The following is a 15,028-nucleotide window of genomic DNA, read 5'->3' as shown; positions in this document are numbered from 1 at the left end:
TCTCGATATCATCCTGGCGAGTTCCATTCGTATCTTTATTCATCGATATCGATTGTCAAAGCTCGAGCTTGAAAAAGCTCGATACGCTAATCTTATTCGTATGAAGCGGGACGAAAGAGCCAGGGAGTCGGGAAGAATGACGTATACAAAGCTCTGAGAAACAACTTACTCAACTATGAAATTGGTTTTCTTAAGGTTTAGAAAATTTCTTCCGTTTATCGTAGGTTACTTGGAAATCGATTATGTTTATAACGAAACTATCAAAGCGATACTTGAGCATAAATACGGAGCATTATTCAATTTCTTGATAAAAAAATTAGCGCATAATTACCGAACGATTAAGCCAAATCTGAGAATACAAATACAAATTAATAAGGAGATAAGATTGATTCACTTTGTGTATCGAGTCGCATTACTTTATCACGTCGATGACACGAGTGGGTAGGTGATATACGACGAGCTTTTCGCTGCCAGATATAAGCGACCTAGAATAACAGAGCACGCGATAATGTCAGCCTTTCTCGGCGAACTCGTTAGACGCATCGATCTCCACGATTCATTATTACGAACGCCGTTCTAGAGCAATGAAATATTTTCTTCAGCCGCAGAGTCCGCGGTTGAAGAACATAAAGTCGATTTAGTTCTTAGAAAATATGATGAAAGATTTAAGAATTATTCATTTCGATGAATTGATCGTCGAGATATGAATAGACAGTTTTGTTAATTAATTGAAGGAGAATTTAGTTCGGAAATAAGATTCGGAATTCGACTATATTTGGCGTGAAGAACCGAAGAATCTTCGTCTTTCTTTGAGCATGGAAAAAATGACTCCGCGATAAAGTTACAGTATCGTAACTCGTACGTGTCTTCGAGATACGGCGGCATTGTTGAAGGAAACGTTGTATAAAGGGGTTAACGTTCGTACAAATATTTCCGCAGTTTTTTAAAGAAACTTTTTTCTCTTAGATACGAGGAAATTCTATGCGAGTGGCGGTCGAGTCGAATGTTATGCCAGCTTGAGTTTCGCCGGAACTCGAGAGAACGACGCAGTGAATCGTCCTCTCCAGGATCTCGCGAGTATCGCGTACCGACGTGCGATGTACCTGAGCTCCCCTCGTTCGCGCCTCCTGCCCCGCCGCCCGTTCGCCATTTCTACCGTGGGTTCAAAGCTCGTGTGAGAGTGCGGGAACTTCCGGTGCGATTTGAGCGCATTCCTCAACGACAAACCGTGAGTTTGACGAGCGCTGCTCGGGCAGAAAATCGCATTTATCGCATTGTGATGGCGTTGCTTCGCAAATAATTTCGCTCATAATCTCCGAAGGCCTTTGCTAATCTTTCAAGAATTTAAATCGCTCGTTTAAGATTCCGCTTTTGTACTCACGGGTATCAACTAGCAATGGCTAAACGCGATATGTGGACGCATATATATGGAAATGTATAAAAGGAAGGCGCGAATAATTACATACTGCCCACTTTGAGATTCAAGGTAAGACGTGTTTCGCGACGCGAATATCCAGCGGCCTAGCCGTTGGAGAATCGAGAGCGGAAGCGTGCATTTTAGAGCGCTCGAGCGCGCTCCGAGACGACCTTGTCCATTGCACTCGATCGCCGTTGCGGTTGTGTTCCCTTTCGAGATTGCTCGAGCGGCCTCTCGCGATTTTATTCCGTCGTCGATCGCGCGGGGAACGATCGCCGAAGGTCCGATATCTGTTCGGGCGAATCTGTTTACGAAAATACAGCGCGGAAGGAACGCACCTCGCACGTGAGATCCGTAGACGCGTCGTGCGCGAAACGCGACACCCGGCAACACGAGAATCCACGTGCGAACAAACGAACGAGAAAACGCCGCTGCTGATTCTCGCCTGTACGCGTGTGAATAGACGCGTACGCGTGTACGTATACGTATATACCGTAATCTACCGCGGATGCTCCGTTTGTTCGCGGCGGTTACAATCCGTATCCGTAACGCCGCGAGAGTTTCCACGGTTCGTGGAATGCGCGTGACAAAAATACGCTTCGCCTCTCTTTTCTCCTAATTTACGGATTTAGGAAGTTTGAAAAATTCCCACGTGTGTTACCGTATTCTATCTTATCGCTGAGCTAAGTATAAATTTCTAAAAATAGGATATAAAATAAGATAACGCGGCGATAGATATGGCGATGTTAATGGTAAAGGTGTGATATCATCGACTGTCAACAGAAATAAAAGCTTCATGCGTAACGGTTAATCCTCGTGCATAACGTTTGGAATCTTTCTCCTCGTCGCGAGTCGCGAGGAAGCTTCCAATAGCGTAACCTGAATTTTATGGTACGTTGAGTGCTCCAATAAACCTTCCTTATCCTTACGTATTCTCGAAAAGAATTTAGACATCGATTTCCCGTCCGACGGCGCATTCACACGTGGGCCGGACGTGTCAAACGTGTCGGGCGCGCGCGCGCGCAGCTACGGTAGCCGGTAGACGAGATCGTCCGATTTTTACCGTCCGCGAAGAACTCAATTTTTCCGCGGTATTATTCATAGCGCATTACCGCTACCGTGTACTACCGCACCAGCACGGAATTACCGGGCCGCACGCATACACGCCATTATGCACGGCAACTTGTTCAACGACGCCCACTTGTTCAAAGCCGCCAGCCCCCTTTTGTCGACGTACAAATGCGCCGTAATTAGAAAAGTGTACGTGTAAGCGGCGTGTTCGTTGACACTATACCGCGGGCTCCGCTTCCCCGTCTCGTTTCCCCCTCCGTGCTTTCCCATACTCTGCGTGGAAGAACGTGGTTACATTCAATATTTTATGCATCACGCTACGCGAAGCCGTTGCGCGCCGTTGCCTTCTCTCTTTCTCCTTTTTCTTCTTCTTCGCCGTTATTATTCGTGTCAACCATCTGTGTAAGCACGACCGCCGCGGCCGCCGCGCGTCAGCCACGATCGGCTATAGTCAGTAGATGAACTCTCATTCGCGATCGATCGACTCTCCAATTCCCCCGGTGCGGTATCTCCTTACTTCGCGTTTCTGCACGCGACAGTCTTTCTTCTTGCTCGGTCCGAGCGATAAAATCTTTTCGCTGAGCAAAAAACGATCTGTCCTGCCCGGAACTTGATTAAAAATAGGAAACGGCGAGATTCGAAATGTGCCCCTTTCCCCTTACCCATGCAAACGTTGCTAATGAATATGAAAGTATTTCGTGATGAATCAAAACATTTTCTAATAAATAAAGTTTCAAAAAATTCAAAGCAAAAGATAAACGAAAACAACAACAAATTAAATTAAAGGAATTAAATCTGGCAAAATTTAATTTAAAATAAATTTAATTGAAATGAATGAATTTTCGAGATGAATTTTACCAATTTATTGAATTAAGTTATTATTAGTATCATTATTTAGATACATATAAAATTATTGCTTGAAAATCGTCTGATAAAATATTTACAATGAGAATGCGATTTGAAAAATATATACTGTTTTAATTTTGCATAATCAAGCGTTATTAAGCATAAAAATTAGATCATAAAAATAAAAGATCAGCGACGTCAAGTCTTTCCAATGAAAGCTCTTGTAAATTAAAAATTTGTGTTCTACCGCCGTAGAGCTAAGCTGATTTTCGGAGAATCGGTTGCGCCGTTAAAATGCAACAGGTTTTCGAGACGGGACGGATCCGCGTTCCCGATCTTACAGAACGAACATTCCATCGAGTCGATCAAGGCCTCGCCCTTTTCGCACGGTCGGACGGAGAATCGCTTTTGAATTCTTAACTCGCATGTATTTTTATAATATCAATATCTATTTATTTTTATAACGCTGCCATTATTTTTATAAACATGAATGATAATATTAAATAGATCATTATTGCTTAAATTCTTGTTTGCAAGGAAAATCTTTCATTAATACGAAGAAATTTATTTTTTGCGTATTTCTTGTAAACACAATTCATGAACATTTTCACGGAAATCTTGTTATACTAAGTGGATATTACTTAATGAACACCTTTGCTGCTTGGTAAAAAGCTTGTTTGCAAAATATTCATTAGATACTTAGATTATTATCATAATCAAATGCAGTGGCATAAATTAAACTAGGAAATAAATGCATCGCGCGCTTATTCGCGCGAACATGTCAATGGGTTCCCTTTAACGCATAGCTCTCCTCTTTCCTCCCCCCCTTTCCGCTCTCCTCTCGCGTTTATGGTAGCTCACAGTCTCGGTTGTTAGACCCGTTTATCTGTCACTGCGCCAGAGTCCCCAACCGTCATTCCCATCGTCAGCGAATCATAAAATTTCACCGACCAGATATACGATACAATTCTACGTCTCGCCCGTACACTATACGACGCAATCAAAATGAGTATAATGAAAAGCGGTGCAGTATCCTCGTAAACAGGTAATAAGACGCCGCTACCAGCTCACCACGGCTGGATATCCTTGAGAATTGAAAATACTTATCTGACGAATTTCAATCGACAATTTACGCGTGGGAATAAGACGCGAACGGCCGATAATACTCTGCAGCCACTACGCTTCGCGACCTATGATATTCTATTGTATTTTAATGTATTTAATACTTGTGTTGTTCTCCTTATTCCCTGTATTATCTTATCTAGCGCACGTCTGCTTCTTTTGGAATTTATGTAGTTATATCGTGTAATTAGTGTACGCTATTATAATAAATTTAATATAATAATAATAAGCAGTTTATTTTAATATTATAAATATTCTCGCAGCTCCGTGCGTAGAACTCCCCCCCCCTCTCTCTTTGTCTGTCTGTCTTTGATTAAAATACATTCCTGCCTTGCTCTATAATTGTAATTCTGATATTTTGCTTCCCTACATTCCGTGAGGAATTATTTGATTATTAAATATTCTAACGATGTATTCCTACAATCTGAAAATCTCATTTATCAACAGGAAAACGGAAGAGACCGTGGGATGAAATTTTCCTAGCGCTCGATAATTGCGAAATGAAAAAAAGATCACAAGACGCGCGATCATTTCACAGCTCTGCAATAATTTTATTTCTTGCGAATTTCTGCTGTTTCATCTATTTACGAATCAACATTAACCTATGACGTGCGTGATTACGGCACTGCTATATTTCAAGTGTCAATTATGATAGCATAGCTTTCCCACGATTTTCTCTCTCGCGATTCGACACAATTCGACGTAGCAGCTTCGCATAATTCTCTCTCTCTCTTCACCCCCGTCGATTAAAAATTTCTCCCCTATCTCCGGCGGATCAACCGGCGTCACGCGACATCCTATCTCTCCCTAGCATCGGCAGGAAGGAACAAAATCGAATCGCGCGCTACGAGCCCGATCGATGCGCACAGCTGGTTTCCTGCCGCACACGCAAATACGTCCCGTACTACGTACGCGCGCGCACACGCGCGCCGGCGTCGTCACGCACGTGCGTGTGCTCATGCGACCGTGTGCGTGAGCGTGCCCACGCGCGAGAGATGCATACGCGCTCTCACGCACGTACGTATGACGCGGCGACCCCCTCGTTGTGTGGCTGTGTGCAAGTCGCTGCGTGAACGCGTACACGTAGCGTGGTTCCACGAGGAACGCACGTGTGTAGGTCTGTCCGCCTCGTCTCCTCTCCTCATCCCTCCGATCACCCGTTCGCCCCGCTCCGACGAAATCCGCGCGCGATTGGCCGTTGCCGCGGACTCCCTTCGTCCCAACCCTCCGCTAGTCAACGGACGACCCATTCCATTCAGTCACCCGTACGGATTCGAATGTAACTACGATGCCGCATGCTGTCCTCCTCCCTCTCTTTCTCTCGTTCGCTCTTCCTTCTCTGTTACACTCACGAAAAGCGATGACGTCTTTCTCTCTCTTTCTCTCTCGAACAACGCGTTCTTCTCGTCTTCCTCCCACCTATAGCATGCACGCGGGAGTGGCGTGCGTTGCGGAAACGTTCGCACAGGTTTCCAACCTGACCTACGCGAGCGAAGCATGGCCAGGGGCGAGATATCCCGACGCAATGTCATCTGGTGCTGGCGAGAGGTAGGACGAAAGATAGGCAGAGGCAGAAACCGGGGGGAAAGAGAAAGATGCGGTTTTCTTCACCGTCTTTACCTTCTCTTTCTCCGAAGTGCCGAAGGGATGTTTATCGAAGGCCCTAAACGACGATCATTGGCCGCTTTTTGGCCCTAAAGGTCCTAAACGGCCGTCGGCGGTTGCTTTAACTCCTGAAGGCCTCTAATCGTCCCATTTGTCACGACAGAATGCAAATTCGCGTTTCGGGGTCAATAACCTTGACTACATTCCTCAAAGAATCTGTCAGTTCCGAATATCACTTACTAAAAATTTTCTCTCAATTATATTTTGGAAGTTACATAAATTCTCTATGCTTTAAAAGGTTATAACTAATAAAAACGTAACGCAAATATAAAAAATATGTAATGGATGAAGATCAAAGAATGCCTAATGTATCTAAAGCTTCGCTGACAATATAAAACAAACTTGCGTAATTATCATTTAAAATACGTATAATTATCTACGCATGTAAAAAACTTCCTTTCTCTGGTTTATTTTATAAACATAACGGTCGGAAATACTCCGAAAACCCCGCCGTTTCGAAGATGTAAGTGATACTGGGAATTATAGGGTTTACAGTGGACGGCAGGGAAAGAAACACGATGACATATGGTTACCTATGCTGTTCCTCGAACTGCTGGAAACCGGCTCGAACTGCTGAGAGACTTGGTGAACGATGGCGATGTGTATCAGTCGGCGGTTCGTTTCCGGATAGCTCACCAAACCGCCGATCAGTCTCGTGATTCAGCACGCGAATCACTTTTCTCGTCTTACAAAACTGCACTGCTACGTAAATCAATTTGGATCACTGAACAAGTCTTTCCCCGATTTAAGGACATTCGACGAATATTCCGGGCGACGCGACGGAAAGATAGAGTGGTACTTGTTAGAGTTTATCTAATGCATAATTACAGACGATTGTAATAAAGAAAAAATTAAGGAGCAAAAAGTGTAGCTTATATACGGAATATATGAGATTGTGGCAGAATGATAAAGAGCGTAGCACAGTTATCAAAGAGGCAACTAGAAAAAGAGACTAGCAGATGGCGGATAATTTTCACCCCGAATCAGTTTTACACAATGTTACGATCATAATGTTTATCACTACTACGGACAGTGGATGTGATATGCGTTATCGAGGGCTCGCGGATATCTAATCGTATTTTTACCAGTTAAAGATTAAATATATTAAGACGGGAATGTAAATCGTCCATATTCTTGGAATCATTCTGGAGATCTAAATGCGGATGAATTTACGAAAAGCTTCCTTTGTCCACAGACCAATATTAGGATTATTTAGAAAACGGCAGTTATTTACTTTTATTCTTATCCACGTGACGATTATAATACTGGAACTGTATCGTTTGCAATAGCCTCGCGATGAATTTACTTTTGCGCGAACTAAACGACAGACGCAAACTGCTTCGCTAAATAAAGAAACTATCTTATAGTCTCGGGATGCTTCTAATCGCGACGCGAGAACGTTACTCCGTCACTTGCCGCGAATGGGAAAGCAACGGCCGTTTTCCACGTTTCGTCGGTTGCGCGATACGTTAAAATAGCCGACTATAGTCTCTCGAGGCTCGAAGAAGCTCCGGTTGCCCTCGCATAGATGTGCGCGAACGCACGCCGTCTCTCCCTTTCTCCCCCCTACCCTTTCTGTCTCCCTCTTTCTCTCGTACTCTATCGTCCCTGCCTCGTCTCTCCCGTACCCTTTTGTCCCGGTAGAAGAAACGCGGGTCGAGGAGCTTGTGCCCTCGCCGCCGCCGCTAGGTACGCGAGCGTGGAATTCGCGATTCTATCGCGGCACTCAACGCTATACAGGCTGCTTCAAAGTCAACATTTCTTCCGACATTACGAATCTAACAGATCCCAATAAGCAATGGAATGACGTAGGACAAGTTGATTTATTAGGGAATGATTTCGTAATCTGAAAAGGATTTTTCTGTTTTCCTGTTGCAATTTTGTATTGAACGATAAAATAAAATTTTACGCGAATAGTAGAAGTTTACGCGTCGTGGAGAAGTAAGGTTCTACATGGCACAGGATGTAATAATCGTTAATGCAACGTAAGGAAGCATTTTGCATACGATCAGAAAGAGACCCGAAGGAATACACGATAACTATGGGTAATCCTGTACACTATAACAATGCCCGATCGAGGCCGCGGCAGGTCTCTTACATCGGCGCGGCTTCGATCTCATCTTTTCCGCCGTGTGATCGATCGATATTGACGAGCGCATGAAACTTTCACCGTGGCGAAGCTTCTTCGATACGAAAAGCGAAACGGAAGCGGGGAACAACAGGCTGGAAGGAAATTGTTGAAGAAGACGAGCCTCTCGAGTACTCGAAGGCACGGGGCGGCCGCTAATAAGGCCTCCTATTCATCTCCCCGTTCGCCGTTGCGTATCTTCGCTGAAGCGTTCCCCGGCTCGTGGATACGCGAGATAGATCCGCACTGGCAGGAGGAGAGGAGACATCTGGTAGCGGCGGTTTTTCCGACAGCCGCGAGTACGCGCGACGCGCTCCACGCATCGCCCTCGTCACACTTTCGGACGGCACGCGTGTGCGCACGCACGCATCGCGGCGCGGCACGGGGAGGCGAGAGGAACACTTTGGAGACGGGGATAGAAAGGGACGAGTTTATTGTGTTCTGGAAAGAACTTGCCATAACAGGAAGTAATATGCAATAAAAATAAAGCGCGCACGATAAGATAAGGGTATCGAGACCAAGTATGCATCGGCGTACGAGACCAAGAAAAATGTAATAAGAGATAAAGAGAAAGAGTTAGAGAGAGAGAGAGAGAGAGAGAGAGTGAGAGAGAGAGTGTGTGTGAGAGAGAGAGAGAGAGAAAGCGAATTTATTTTTATGCCCCGGGATCAATCCCCAATGGTCGATAGCAATAATCATTATATGAAACTGATAAGTCCGTCCAATAACAAAACCCTAGTAATGCCGAGGAGAAAAGACAAAACTACGGTACAAGTACAAGCCCAAACATTATGGCATTTGAGGACACTTGGCAAGGCGAACAAAGACGAGACCGCGAGACGGGAAGGAGACCGGAGGAAAAAAAAGAGAAAGGAATGAAAAAGGAAAAGGAAGAATGAAAGTCGGCGCGCGGACAGGAACGAGAGATGCGAGGCGATCGCGAGCAAAGGGCACGTGTAATTGGACAGCGAAGGGCACCTCTCTCCTCGTCGGCAATGCGCCCTCCCGCGAGACGGGGGGAGGGGGCGGTGGGGTGCGGCGGGGTACGGCGCGGCGCGGACACTGTGCGGGGCGACGAACGGGAAGCGTGGCGCGGCGCAACGTTTGTATATACCTCTCTCCGTGTAACGCGTTGGGCTCTCGCTCCGTCACACGCGCGGGCACGGAGCGTGAAAGAGTCGCGGGGTACGCGTAGAGCCTAGGCACGATACTGAGGACCTCCGAGCCGCGGCGGCACCGCGCTTTCCTCAAGAGCGCGGCGGAGAGGCGCGGGAGAAGGCACACGACGGTGGAGAGGGGATCGGTTGAACAGCGGGGGGGGGGCAGACGCACGATAGGATGGCAGGGGGGAACAGGAGGGTGTAGGATAGAGGCACACACACAGGGGTAGAGAATTCTCTCTGTTATAGATTAAAATTTTTTACGGGGAAGATATTGATTGTTGCTTTTTATTAATGTAACATTAAAGTGGTGCCCGCGGCGGTGGGGACGATCGCGCCCCGCTGTGCGCGCCCGCCGTGTGGTGGGGCCCCCCTTCCGACCGGAGCAGAGCGATCGGGTGGGGATGACGAAGGAGGACATGGAGGGGTGGAAAGAGGGTACGGAGGCGCGCAACGACGAGCCGAGGAGAGGAAGTAAGAACCGACGTGCGTTTCGCGAAACGACGACGGTAGGGGAACGTAGAGAAGAAGATCTGGGCGGGGGTGAGGAGAAGGCGAGCGAGGGGAGAGGAAAAGAGGCACGGGAGAGCGATTCGCGAGGCGCGTCGGCGGTGGAAGGGACGGGCGGAAGGGCTCGAAGCGGCGGAAATAGTGCCATAAATACGAACATTTTTCGTAACGTCTTGCAGCCCTGTTTTGACAATCATCCCCACCACCGAGGTCCCGCGTACCCTCTCCGTCATGCGATTCCTACCAAGCGACCCCCTCGGAACCCCCCCCCCTCTCTCGTTTCCTCCTCGGCCTACCCGCTCGCGCTCGTCCCCCTTTGCCTCGCATCCCTCGGATCTTAAATACGTAGATACACTTACACACGCGACCGAACGAGCGGTCCCCCACGCGTACACAAAAAGGGGCGACGTCTCTCGCACCCTCTTCGCCTCACCTACCAAGTACCCCGCGCGGACGCGATTTCCCTTTCCTCTTCCCTCTCGTCACCTCCTCATCCCATTCGTACTCTCGGCCTATTCTTCTACTCGCTTTGACATTTTTCGCGAGTTAAGGCCCGCACGAACTTCGCGGAAATCCATCTTGCGCTGACTCCGCCGCGCCCCTCTCGTACTTACTTTTCTCCTTGCTCCTCTCCTCACCCCCTACCAAGCACTTTTTCCGTCATCTCTTTTTTTCCTTCGATTCCTTGCGTCTCGGCTTTTTTTCTACGGGGGAGCGGGAGAGAGGTCGACGCGGGACAGATCGATGCTTCCTTCCGAGACAGCGACGACAAGCGGAGAGAAGACAGGGCGAGAAGACAGGTTCCCCTGCTCCCTGTTCTCCGAGCCGGAGGTGGGCCTTCTAACTGCTGATTTACCACGCAGCGATATGTTTAACATCGATGTAACGCGTCATCGCGTGTCGCGTATAACGTACACACACGGTGGATTGTAATTGAGAGTCGCGAAGAGATTGCGAACGGGAAAATGATTAATGGCGTCACACGCGGCGTGATCGGATCAGAGGTGAGATTAATCGAGGGAAAACGCTAATACGAGTTCATCGCTCGCTCGATTACGTGTGCAACCGTGTGTACGCGTTAATGTACGCCAATCTTCATAATCCCGCGCGCTGTCGCGCCGTCGGTGCATTCCCTGGTCTTTATGGGCGCAATTCCGAGCCGTTAAAACCATTCGAGTTACAAGCATCGAACGCGCGACCTCTCGCCGCTCCGCCACGACGCCGAGGGACTTTGTTTTATCGCACGTTTGCGTAACAGGGCCTGTAGGCTGATTCTCTTTTTTGTTGAGAGAGGCGAGGCGACAAGCGCGCGCGATTAACGCGCTCCCATTCTGTAACATTATTTTAAATCGAAAAGAACGTGCATTTAACTTTTTGCTCACGGTCCAATACACAGTCTCACTTTTAATAACGCTAAGGAACGTTCTGTTGACTCTGGGATTTTCTAAAGGGTACCTCGGCGTCCCTTCGTTCTCTCGGATAGAAACCATTCTTTCCAAATAGTGCCCAGAAAATATTGACTGCTTAAACACCCATGACTGCACCGTTTAAAGCCGCTCTTCTAGGAAAAAATCGCTAAACACGCCATCAAATTTTATTTCTCCCTTCGGCACGTCGGACATAAAGGATTAACGACAGGAAATTCGAAGAATTCGGGATGGATCGGGCTTATCGTTTTACCACATACGAAGGAAATATTATTTTCTAAGGGAACGTCGCGCGTGTTCCGCAGAGTTTGCCGTCACTATCCATCACTATATAAAGAGAAGGACTCGCGAAAATGTCTGCTGCACTCTCTCGCGACCCTCGTTAAAGGGGACAAGCCGTATTACCTCCGTCGTTCCACCGACAGCGGAAGCTCGAGAAAAAGAGCCGGAGGAAGCCACTTCAAGGACTGCCAGATTGTATTTCGGCGTCGCCATTTGTTTGGCACCCGCCACGAGATCGAAGCCTCACGCAGGAAGGAAGATCGAGGGAGACCCGACTGCGACTGCATCATCCGTGCAGTCGTCACGTAACGATCGATTTCGGGCTGATTTCGATATCGCGCGCTCAGTCGCCGAAGAACCGGATGCTAACAATACCCGGGGTATCTTTTCAGTCCGACATTTTCAATATTTCAACATCCTCAATTGAAAGTAGATTCCTACAGCAATTTAAATACTCGAGATATTTTCTTAAAAGAATTAATCTCGAAAGCATAGTATATCGTTTAGATTTAAAGACACCAATATCCTTTTCAATATCGAGTCGGTCTTTCTTGTTACTTTCTTTCATAATTATGCATATAATCTGAAATATGTTCATAAAATATTATTTTCTGCTTCGTTATGAGTATGAGAATTACTTTGTAATACTCGAAAATTGTAGGACTCGTTTCTAAAGCTTTCTAAAGCTATCGATTTCGAAGATAATAGTGTTTGAGTATAGCGATATTGTTTTCAATGAAAGGCGCGACACACTTCTCTTTCGTTGTCAAGAGAATATTCACACCTCAATCCGGTTTACCAGCACTCTTACATGTCGTTCACACGGAAGAGTGCCCTTTTTAGCTGACACGGGTTTTCTTTTCGAGAATAGAACGCTCTTATATCAAATATCAGAATACCATTAGCTATCAGGAGTTTTGACACGTTCGCGCGTTGCTTCGGTATAATTCTATCGCTGGATTTAGCGTCATAAAAGTTTCTGCCCTACATCGCAACGGTACTGTCGTGCTTAAGCCTACGAGTCTGTCCATTTCTCTATAGCTGCGTTTTTCGGATTTAAAGTTAAACGAGCACGTTTCCAAACGACGAAAGAGGAGGAAGCGGAAAAAGGAGGAAGCGGAAAGCGGAAAGCGCGACCAAAGAGCGAGCGGGCTTCGTTTTGGAGTTTCGAAGTGAAGTAAAATCACGAAGAATCTTGCGCTCTGGCTAACGCACTGCAACATTACGGCACTAGTCCGCAAACGAGCGATACTCTAAGCATGACGTGGCGTTCGGCGTAGTGCGCGGACGCTGTTCCGTGGCTCGTTATAAAATGACGCCGTCCGTCTTCGTTTCGAATCGCGCCCGCTCGGATTCGCGTTACCCGCCGGTTATCTTATCGCGTTACGGAAAGGAATTTCGATTACGACGTAGGCAGGTCGGGCCTCCCTTTTTTTTTACGACCGCGATTAGCCGATCGCTTTTTTTTTTAGCGAGTGTGCTCACGCCACGATCCGGGAACCGGGAGGGTGAAATACCGGATGAATAAAGGGGGCAGACAGACGCGGGAAGGAAAGAGGAAGAAGGCGAACAAAGGGAGATTTATTAAAGCCAGAGAGATGATGCATGATATCGACCGTTTTCTTCTCCATTCTTGATTGTGCTGCTCCTCGCGGGAGTATTTCGTCAGATTTTGATCGTGACTCATTGTCAGAAGAGTAACTCTTTTGAGAAACGTACTGACTCTTAATTCCTCACCTTGATGAGTTTCGGTTAAATCAATACAGAAATGACGCAAAGGTTTACAAATCGCGGAGCTTATCTCAAGTGTGAGGTCACTTTTGAAGAGAGTTTACAAATTTACGATGTACTAAATTTCCGATGTACGATTATTACATTAAGATCGCCGATGCAAGGTTCTCTAGCTTTCTACACTCGCGATTGATTCCGCCGATTCCGTCGAGTTTTTATCGGGAGAAGATCGACTCCGGCAAATTTATGTCCCTGGCACCTCGCAAAGCAACCTGCATTCTCTTCTCTTCCTTCCTGGAGCATCGTCTCGTTTATGAATCCACCATCCTGCCGTTCGTCCCCACCTCGACGCGGCGCGGCGCGGCGCGGTGGGCCGAGGCCAAGTTTAATTCTCAAAGACCGATAGCAATTTCCCGAGGAGAAAAAGGAGCGGGGACATGCGCGCGTTCGCTAGTCGCCCTCGATCGATGCGTCATAAGCGATTAATCTATTTAACGTATCCGCGGCGTCGCACATCGGCCGGCCGAACGAAGGAACGACGAGTAACGACGTTATCGGTTTCCTCTTTTATGACGAACTACTTAAAGCGAGCAAATTTTTAAATTATAAAAGGGAAATGTCGGCTTATTTTAATGAAAACCCCCTCTGCTCTCCCTCATCGTTTTAGCGAGAATTATGAACATAGAATGTATCAAAATTAGAGGAATATTTCACAAGTTCAAAAATTTAAAACATACTAAAGCTTGATGAAAAAGATTATCTTGTTAAACATACGATCGGTTCATTTCGTAATCTCGAGAGTAAAAGAGTGATGCCTGAACGTTTGTCGTTCAGAATGATAAAGTATATTTAATAAGACACACAAGAAAATACGTTTAGCTACACTAGATTTTCGAACGCAAGAACGCATGCAAGTCTCGCCTAACGTTTACAATTAGACTCATAGTTGGGAATTGCGTCATCCGTGTCACGTCATCAAACGAGATTGTTTGAGATAACTCTCGATCGGATTTTAACGAAGTAATTTGAACTTTTGTCGGCGCGCAATAGATAACATCTACGCCTATGTGTACTTGCGCAATCTACATCGAAAAAAGAAGAAAGCAAGGAAATCGTGGGATCGAGTATCTCGACTGTGGTTCGCCGGCGCGGCGTCTGAAAAACGTTGGAAAGAAGAACGTTCGCTAAAGTTGAAGAATTTATGTTTTTATTGCTAAATTAACGAAGATGTATTTTAAAGATTTATTCAGATTTATATGGGTTTTTTTTTCAAATCTTTTCACAATCTTTTTATATCCAATTTGAAAAGCGTATTAAGACCTACTTTCTATTTTAATTTGGTAATCTTTAATTTCTCTTTCTCGAAAATCCTGAATCTCTTATGTCCCCCCTCCCCTCTCTCTCTCTCTCTCTCAAGCTGCTGTTCTAAAAAATTTCGCATACATTATTTTTTCCTTATTTCACCAATTTACCAGAAATTTTTTTACGTCGAAGTTGCGTAACGATTTCGCAAAAAGAAGGTCTCTCGCTTGTCGCGGTGTCAGTAAAAATTAAGATCAACGGTCTTGGGACAACCCGTACACGCGATCTCAACCACGGAAGGGTTAAGGACGAGCTCGCACGTGATCCTCGTCACGCACACGCGCGCGACGAATTAATAAGAACCGAT

At 46.3% G+C, this 15,028-nt stretch overlaps 1 protein-coding gene and 1 long non-coding RNA gene across 6 annotated transcripts in view; one reads left to right on the top strand and one right to left on the bottom strand.

Annotated features, from left to right (window-relative positions):
* The window catches only part of LOC139771258 (uncharacterized), a 99,698-nt gene that overhangs the window by 65,666 nt on the left and 19,004 nt on the right, over positions 1–15,028 (bottom strand). The window contains exons 1-2 of one of the 5 annotated variants that reach the window (XM_071703901.1): positions 9,364–9,457; positions 6,655–6,934 (exon numbers count right to left, since the gene is read on the bottom strand). The exons of 2 other annotated variants lie outside the window; for them this stretch is intronic. The gene's annotated coding sequence lies outside the window, so the exon portion shown is untranslated. Of the gene's footprint in view, positions 1–6,654; positions 6,935–9,363; positions 9,458–15,028 lie in introns of those variants that run through there. 2 more of the 5 variants (XM_071703903.1, XM_071703904.1) reach the window with 2 other exon arrangements.
* LOC139771259 (uncharacterized) overlaps positions 1–15,028 on the top strand; it is a 116,805-nt gene that overhangs the window by 97,191 nt on the left and 4,586 nt on the right. The gene's annotated exons all lie outside the window — the stretch shown is intronic.

This window comes from Temnothorax nylanderi, unplaced genomic scaffold, assembly GCF_030848795.1.
Source record: "Temnothorax nylanderi isolate EJ_2023f unplaced genomic scaffold, tnyl_v1.0 TNYL_tig0037_pilon, whole genome shotgun sequence".
Classification (NCBI taxonomy): Eukaryota; Metazoa; Arthropoda; class Insecta; order Hymenoptera; family Formicidae; genus Temnothorax; species Temnothorax nylanderi.
Note: the sequence above shows the minus strand (reverse complement) of the source record. Positions and strands in the feature narration are given on the sequence as shown.